The sequence below is a fragment of the Chanos chanos genome, chromosome 13 (genome assembly GCF_902362185.1).
Source record: "Chanos chanos chromosome 13, fChaCha1.1, whole genome shotgun sequence".
NCBI lineage: Eukaryota > Metazoa > Chordata > Actinopteri > Gonorynchiformes > Chanidae > Chanos > Chanos chanos.
In genome coordinates, this window is record NC_044507.1 from 21987547 (window position 1) to 21997043 (window position 9497).

A 9497-nucleotide genomic window follows, 5' to 3' on the forward strand; every position below is an offset into this window, starting at 1 on the left:
TTACTAGCTACCATTAGAAAATACTTAAAGACCTGACAAAGACCGAAGGATCTGACAAAGCAGAGACTTGAGACTGCTGAATCAGAAACTTTTTGTAGGACACATGTAACGCATTTTTTCATTTCATAGTTTTAAATCTTAAAGAAAAAAGTCCGAAATCATGCAGACGGCGCGTCTGGTAATTCAAATCACGTGATTCTTGATAAAACGCTGTGTGGCGCGGTGGCCAAGTGGTAAGGCGTCGGTCTCGTAAACCGAAGATCGCGGGTTCGAACCCCGTCCGTGCCTCATGATTACCCACACGATTGTTTTTCATGCTGTACTCCCTGTTTGCACATCAGATCATCACAGACGTCTCGAACAAATGGTACAAAAATAGAACTCCTAGGCTCCTCTGGACAACAATTTCCACCAATGTCGCTCCTTCATGTCATGTAACCCGTAATGGAGGATTAAACGTAATAACACTATAATAATACATACAATGAATGGCAATATTTATTTCAGTGATTTAACATAATTTGTGTTCTCATCAGATAATTCTTTATTTGTGCTAGGGTCGAGTTATTATAGTGAATTCATTTATTTATCAGTTTATCAGCAGTTTTGGAAAGTGGGATTCCTTGAGATAGTTCATTTCTAGTAATTTATCTGTTTTTCATTTTAAATCTGTTACGTTGTTTTTGAGGACATAAAATGAAAAACAAGCATGCAAACACAGAGTTACAAATATTTCCCACAGAATCAACCACAAGAGGTCGCTAAACCCCCAGAAATGATGTTCTTTGGTCCATTGAAATGTCGACATACAGTACATCAAACTGCTAAAATACAGATTCGAGTGTTTGAAGAAAAAATATATTGAAAACAGGTACTTCCACACAGGTGCAGTTCCTGAGTCAACTGAGCAATTAATGTCTCATTGTATTCAAGGGATGTGTTTAAATGCTAAACAGCTCCAAACACCCATTACTTTGATATTTTGGACACGACAGGAAGAAAAGGTCCCAGTCACTTTTGAAAAGGTGTGCTTTCTGGAGCACATCGGGTACATTTGGCAAGAGGTATCTGTCCATGGACAGGAGATGCGTGACGAAATGGATGAGCGACCTTGAATCGACTGACTGCAAACATCAGTCAGGCTGACCGAGAACCTGTCCATCAAACCCTATGAAATGCAACCCTATGGTTTTGTTTCACACCACATACGCAGGAAAATGAACAATGGAAAAGTTGTATTGTCAGTTGGTCCACTCTGCCCTAATCAAGTGGACAGGTACATGTGGTAGGCAGAAAATGACCCACCCAGGCCTGAGTACTTGTTTTCTAGTGACACGGTTATGGTATCGAATGCTTTTGATATGTTTAGGTCCAGGCAGCCTCTTAGAGGACAGGGTAAATATCAGCAGTTCACTAACCCTGATGGTAGTAGTCCCCTCGGTAGATGGCTTGAGGGGTCGCTGCCTGGTTCGATAAGTGTAAATACCATATTCACGGCCTCCTCAGTCACCAGAACTCAGCTCTCACTGAACACTTATGGGATGGTCTGGAGCAATGCATGAGTTTGTTTTCAGCTGACAGCTACAAAATCTTTCTTTTTTTCTTTTGCCACTTCGCATGTCGCATCCCTCCTACCGAGTTCCGCACACTTGTCCAATACCTGAATGGCACTGGCGATTCGTAGCGGCTCGATGTCTTAACACTTTTTGTTGCCGTTTCCTTTAATCTGGCTGTTACCTGCAGTTAAAACAGCTTGTGAAACATTATGAAATCGATGACGTTAAAAACTTCAACATCTGACATTAAGGCTGCACGACATTAACTGCCAATGTTTTATCTGTTAGATTTTTTTTCCGTAATGTGCCGTTTTGTGCCCTACTATATCATATCAGAACAAAACAAAACAGAAAGTCATACTGAAGTGACTGAGAGACAGAAAGAATAGTCAGAAATGCGTTTACGTGAACATATAAAGCATCCTATATCTCCCATGTTAATGTTAATCGTTACTCGGAGAAGAAACAGTTTAGCGACACAGAGTGGCGTTTGCTACCTAAAATTCCATTTTAGGGAGGGCGTGTGAGTGTTGCTCGACTCTTCGGTCGAGCCCATAGCCTGCGGCTGTGAAGGCACAGTGATTCAAAGCAAGCAGCGCTGGAGAACCCAGGTGGATCTGTCAGCACAACGTGTCAGTGACACAAGAAAATGAGATTTGAGGAATATAAAGGTGTTACAATCGACAGTTGTTATCGCCTTGCTGTAAATGGAAACTGCGCCAATTTTTCATAATGGAGAAAAAAAGATTCGAGAAAGAATGGATCGCACTCTGGTATTCGCCAAATTAATCACAGTGCGTCCGAAATAGGGACTAGAAGAAGAGTTTGTTTCTCTCAAAGGGGAAGTTCAACTTAAACGATTTCTCTGTTGGAATAGACGTTCATGCTATGGGAAGCAGCTACGGTGCCGCGCTGTACACACTCCCGTTGGATGTCTTGAAGAGGTAAATAAAACTTAATTAGGTTGCGATGAAAAAAAATGACATGGCTAATAAACTGTATAAATTCAGTCTATATCACCCTCTCATTAGGCTAACGCATATTTAGCGCACACGTCTTTTCATTTTAAACAAATTGCTGAGGTGTGGGATTAGGTAAACTGAATAGATATAAAACGCGTCATTCCCAACGTTTCACTTACGAACATGACGAACTGAAATTATCTCTGGTTTTATCTAAAGGTCAGTAGACATTTTGAAAAGTGATATAGGTTTTGGTTAAGGCGTATTATATTCAGTCGATATGTGTCAGGAACTGGCTTTTAAACGTTATGATTAATGAAAATGTTCCAGTACTCCAGTGTGTCAGAGATTGGGTCTTTGCGGGCAAGGTGAGTAGTTAAAAGTCCTCTCTCAACTGGCCTACAAAGTCCCAGTTTCTGGTTCATGTTAACATCTAGTCCTGAGGTCTTTTAGGACGAATGGTGAACTTTCCGTTTGTGGGCCTATGTATGTCTTACACCGCATGCTTTTCAGATAGATATTAGTTAACTTCTGAAACGTTGCACGGGAACACGTGCTCTCTGGACGTGGGATAGGAACATTCGGAGCAAAATATCATTCTTTCCCTCGTGGACGCGAGCTGGGCGCGAGATAGAGGTAAAGGAGGGGACTGCAAGAAGACATATTTAGTATGGTTTAAGTATATAGTCCACTCAAAATAAATTGACTTCTAAAACAAAAACGAACAAATGCGAAGTGTGAGACTGTTTTCGTTTCATTGTTTAGTGAAAAAATAGGCATTAAAAGGCTAAAAAACAACAACAACTATTTAATCTGTCTTGATCAGTTTAGAGGGTGGTAAAATCCATCATCAAATTGGACGATCTTAATTAAGAACATCAGTCTTTGTCAACATAAGCCACATCAAAAATGTCTTTCATAACAGAAAATGTAAGTCATTGCGTCAGCTCAGAAGAATTTGTAAAAACTTTCTACTTAATCCTAAATTTGGCTGCAAGTGGTATCTTCATTCCTCATTGCCTGAAAAATGTAATATAATGTTTTGGTTATTTTGCATTAACTTTCCACTCGCTTTTCAAGTCAGATATGTTTCTTAATGCTCTGTGTAAAGAAACGACAAACAAACCTGGAAAGTTCTGACCATGAGATTTCAATCAAATCAGGGGGACGGTCGGCCAAATGTAAATACTAACAGCTAAGTGAAATCGGGTCGGTAAATCGTCATCCAGCGGTGACTTTTCCAAAAGCATAACTTTTACCTGCGCCGATACAACCGACATGAGACGCCAGCATGTTGCATAGCTGCGGTATGCTTGTTAGACAGTCACACGTGTCGTTTAGTAAGTATAGCTTGGTTTGGATGAGCTTGGTGGATGTATATTCTCTGGGATTGAGACCAACAGAGCTGATTAGAGTTGTGATATTAAGCAGTGTTTGGGTTTGCCTGCCAAGTGTTTCTCAACAGCATTTACACTGTTTACAGTCCAGTCAGAATCATCTGGTGAATACCCACTTTGTATTCGACCACAGGCTTTGTTTTACCTCTGCCTCTGCCATGGCATACTGGCAGAGCAGGTTCACACGTCACAGGGTTTATCCTATAGTTCAGAAAAATGTCAGCACGGTGTAACAATTATTTATACACAATTACTATGGAGAAATAACGATCGCAGTAAAGAAGAGTTCTTCCGTTGTCTTAAAAAGGAGAAACCTTGACCCAAGGATGTGTTTGCAGAGCAGTCAGACTAGATGCCTAAATGGCAAACTGGAAGAAGGAAAACCTTTGCTCAGAAACATGGTGAACTCATTCACCCCTCACAGGTCCCAGCGCAAATCCCAAGGCAAACCCACTCTTTTTTTCCCCTTTCTTCTTCTTCTTTTTTTTTTTTTTAAATGCAATTTATAAACCCCTGGCATGCATGCCTGATGGGAGGTGGAGGAGGAATGGAAAGGGGGACAAAATTACCCCCCCCCCTCCTTAATTTAAACGTTTCAGTTGTTGGACGGCTGACAAAACAGTCTTGCTCACTTCCAGTCGCCAGGAGCAAGGAGCAGATGTAGCATCCTCCTCCTCCTCCTCCTCCTCTCTCCTCGGAGAGGGGCGTTCGGCTCCCACAAACGCCCAGCTGCCAGCGCTGAGGGCCGGGGTGAGAGACCACTCCGTGCCTCTAAAATGGGAGTCAGGGGAAAAAAGGACACGCGAAAAGGCAGCAAGAAAAATGAGGGACTTTTAGGGGCAGCTGTGTTTTATTAACCCAGTCATAATGCCCCTAAAAATCCTTATTGCTCTTGCAATTTTCAGCAGCTCTGCGCAGACACTCCGGACTGCGCAGGTCTGATCCCTTCTAGCATCACGTTCACCAAGAGCGGCCTTAAAAGAAAAAAGAAAAAAAAAACCTGGTGGCAGCAAATATGGGGTTAAAATCTGTTACTGAAGTTATGTCTTCAACACACTTGTGGCTTGGCACATGATAAATGGTTCAGTTATACTCCTCATGGAAAACAATGCCATGAACGTAACGTTTTCCAATCCTAAAATAAATAATAACGAGCATGTTTTTAAGGAACGGGTCACTCTCCCTGTTCATTGGTACCTCTCTAATCTTATTCTATCAGTCATCTGACCAATAAGCCCCCTTTTGTCATGTAGTCCAGAGCGGCTCCTTGTCTTCTTGTTTTAATTTTCAGTGTGGAATCTGATGCCTACATTTTGAGTGGTTTGTCATGATTCCCCTGAGACAAAGTGGAGTGTAGTTACGTGATGGTCCTTTAAAGAGCTTTTTGAAAACCGCTCCTACTTTCTCCTTTAATGTAGCCAACTGCCCTGCTGAAGCTGAGTGAGATTAGGCTCTGCCAAGCTCAGCCAGCGTCTACTCTGGGTAAGTTTTAAGAAGCAGGACTGAATTTGGTCTAGACGCAGTCTCTGCTCTCTCATTACCCAGGATGCTCTGAAACGATGGGATCCTGGAAAACCCAGAGGGGGGCAGCGTTCTGGTTCTGACGATGACTCAGGGCCAAGGTCTGCTCAGACACGATGCAGGCGGTACACACCACGGCAGCGCGGAATCTGGAAACATTAACACAGGATGGGCTACAGGCCCATAGTACTCTTTAGCACTACGCTACTGTTTAAGCTCTGTGCCTGATCCAAAGAATCAGTGCATTTACCAGTGCCGATAGCAGAAACTAATATTGGCTATTGCGTCCCTGAACCAAAAAAGCCCACAGTGGTGAGGAGAGAGGTTGTGGCCGCATTTAAGGAATGTTAATGGCTCTTTAAACACAGTAAGTGATCCCAAAAGTTAAAGGCATGCCTCTCCTCTGTTTCTCTCCTCTTACATCGCTTTTTATTGGTGAGGGGAGTTGGAGTCTGAAACGGCACAACTTGCTGGCAAGTCACTGCACACTCCCGGTCAGAGACAAAACACGTACTGAAAAGGAGCTTCTGAAATTGGTGGTTCTCATAAAGACAAGTGTTGAAAATCCATCTTTCACAACTGTCAGAAATGTTCTGTCTAAGACAAATGGGTGTTCTGGGCTGTTTCATTCACCTTAGGAGGCCATACCAGGGCACATACACGCACGCACGGGCGCACACACACACACACACACACACACACACACACATTCATGCAGTGGCAGACCTCTACCTTCAGCCTCCCTCGACACACACACGCACGCACGCATAGTCAAAGACAAACACACACACACAAGTGCTGAAATGCCATTTCAGGGCTTTGTTTTGGTGGTGAATGATTGGATTGGCAAGTTTACAGGACTATGCACTCTGAACACACTCCTCATTGCTCCAGCAGAATTTCCCACTTCACTGAGGTATGCTCCTGTCAGGTCCTGATGGTCTGTGAAGAAATGCAGACAGCAAACACACACTCAAATAACCAGCTAAACCAGTGAAAACCTGCTGCCAGGCACACGCAAAGTGGTCTTCGAGGGATCCAGTATGGCCCTGAGTTCTGTGATGATGTGTGTGTGTGTGTTCAAGCACATGTGTGTGTGTGTGTGTGTATGCGTGGTTTGGTTGTGGTGTGACGGTGAAGAGAGAGGACAAGGCTTTGGTTTGTAATGGTTGGGGTCAGGGAGACAGGTCACAGATTGGGCTCAGGGGATTTTGGGAAACTCATGGGTCCAGAATAAATTGAAATCACGCGTTGTGAGAAGTATCTTCATCTGCAGGAAGAACAGGACAGAGGGGCCTTCAGACACTCTGGGTCACTGTGGGTCACAGAGCTTTCTCCAGCATGCGAGATTAAACAGAGAAGTCAACAAAAATGGAAAGATTTCCATTTGAGAGACAGAGTCACACCTTTTGTTTAGTCAATCTAGATTCGAACCATCACCAGTTTTTAAATAGCAGGAGGTGCTTTCATCTGTTTGCAGAATGGAAATTGAAGAATATATTAACATGGCTCGAAGCAGAGAATCTCTGCGCAGTATTTGTCTCCCTAGAAGGAATTTGGCTCCGTGGAATAGAGCTTCATGGAAACGCCGAGTGGAAGGCATGTCCAGGGCAGGCTTGCGATGCAGTCCAATGGATTTGAAAGCTTCTCTAGCTTACTGTCCACAGAGCAGTGTTTTCTCATAGTCACACTCCTGCGCGGCGACGCCTCACCCACACAAACAGCTCGAGATTCTGAGGGAGTGGCTCAGTGTTTTTTCTTTGTCTTTTTTTTTCTTTCTTAAATTACCGGGGGTCGCGGAGAGTCAGGTGTTGGAATGGTCCTGCTTCTTAGCAGGTCAGAGGTCAGAGAGTGCGAGGAGAAGACACCAAGAGAAACCAGGCCCCTCATGAGTAAAACACTGCTCAAACGCAGCCTGCGATTGGTCAGGGACCAAAGGCCTCTGCACGGTGCATGTGTCTGAGTGAGAGAGAGAGGGAGAGAAACAGAGAAAGCGTGAGAAAAAGAGAGAGGACTGTGATTATCGGCCAGGGGAAACAAAAGAAAGTATCGAAAGTGAGTGCTGAGAGAAAGGGGGAGAGAGAGAGAGAGAGAGGGAAGGAGGTGGAGCAGCGTTGCTTTTAGAAAACACCAGGAGACTGGTTGGATGGCTGCAGAGGTTAGAGCTGTTGTTCTTGGAGAGAAGTGGACAATCACAGGCTTCATTCGAGATAAATGCAGATTCCTGATGCCTAAAACTCGGAGAGAGCAGGACACAAATAGCACAGTCAGGTCCAGCCAGCCAGCGGCCTGCTGTTATAGCGCTGTGTGCTAACATCACGCTTAAATATAGCGTAGCGCGTTCCTTTTCCGCCGCTTTTACTGGTCCTCGACTGTGCACGCCATGAACCCACACAGGCAACACTTTAACAAACACACACACACACACACACACACAGAAAGGCCTAACATAAAACGTGTTAAATCTACATTATGGACGTTGTCGCAGTATCAGTGCAGCCCTGCTCTGAGCATACACGTGGTCTGCGGCGTCTGCACTCTGCTGGAAAGCTACGCTCAGACAGCCGAAAGGCCTGCCAGTCTAATGAAAGGCATCTGAGACGATTTTCCTTCACTTCTACAAAACTCAGCAGCTTCATCTTTAGTCTTCATTAGACTTTCATTAAACCTTTTTTCGATCTGTGATTTTTTTTTTTTGTTCAAAGATGATGCCCTGATTCATAGGTGCATAGTGACCACGTACCAGGTCCAGTAAAAAAATGCAGAAGTCAGAACAAGTGGAGAATGAGCTGCTGCCCCACTTCTCTATGTAAACCAGCCCTTTGTGTTTCTGTAAGGACTACAGCACTGAGATAAAATGTGAGGGAGTTTACACAAAGCGCACTATAGTGTTTGTTTAACTGTTTCCCCCATTCCACTCATTCATTCCTTCCTTCATTCATTCACCCGTGCTGGAGTTTCTGTCCGACCGGAGCCCTCTGTACGATCTGAAACGATCATATCTGAATTAAAAAAAAAACAAAACAAAAAAACGTGAGAACCAGTACAGTGCTGGTCAGTATGTCTGTTCCAAAAAAAACATACAAAAAAAAACAGAGGGTCTGCTGAGAAGCGTTTTGTACTGACCTCGTAACTGAGAAGTTTGAAGAAGTTTGAGACAAAGACTACTTTAGGTAGACAAAACTGTCTCATTAGTGATTAACACAAATATGAACTTTGACCCTGCCTCTCAGCAAGGGCGAACACTGCCTATTCGGGACGGATGCAGCACAGAATAGAATTTGGCAAAAGACACTGGAGCATTTGGCACCAAACCTCTCAGAAAACAGCCTGAGGAAACCATGCACAGTAAATGATAGGCCAAAAACATATAATATCAGATGACATAATGCTTCTCATGTCAAGAAGCATCCTGTGAAGTCCCCAAAGCTCAATCAGTATCCACATTTCACGCTGGGTTTGATTCGCTGTCTGCTGGCCCTTTGCTGCTAAGCACTGGTATAACCTGCGACAGTCAAGGATTCTGTGGGACAGTTAATCAAATGAAGGTCAAACATGGCTCTTTGGCTCTTTCAATCACAAGAAACAGGAGAACATCAAGGCATTGTCATTCTATAAGAGCAAGTCCGCTTCCTCGTTGGCGACTGGTAAAATTGGTGGGTGTTTTTTTTTTTTTTTTTTTCGTTTTTTTTTTTGTTTTGTCACTTGGTGTAGAAATGTCTCGTGTCCTGGCTGGGCCCCCTCATGTGGAGGAGGTGCAGGAACCTCCACTCTTGTGCACCTCCCTCGGAGATGAATTATGGTAACCTTTCTTTTAGCGTGCCTGTGAGGAATACATTTCACTAAACGAGAGCGGCCCAAGATCCATCTGAGGTCCATCAGAGCTGGCCAGGGATGGAGAAGAGATGGAGAAGACCCTCTCCACGTGTAAGAGCCAGACCAGAGAAAGGCAGTATTTTATACAACACATCAACACAAGACAAGCTTCGGAAACTCTGATGTGTCACTGTAGGGGTTTTTGTTGTTGTTGTTTTTGTTTTTGCTGTTGGGGGCGGAGAGGG

The 9497-nt window shown here is 43.8% G+C and overlaps 1 non-coding gene across 1 annotated transcript; it reads left to right on the top strand.

The window, feature by feature from the left end:
• Positions 1-216: 216 nt before the first annotated feature.
• trnat-cgu (transfer RNA threonine (anticodon CGU)) lies at positions 217-288 on the top strand. The gene has a single exon. It is a non-coding gene; the product is annotated as a tRNA-Thr (tRNA).
• Positions 289-9497: the final 9209 nt, after the last annotated feature.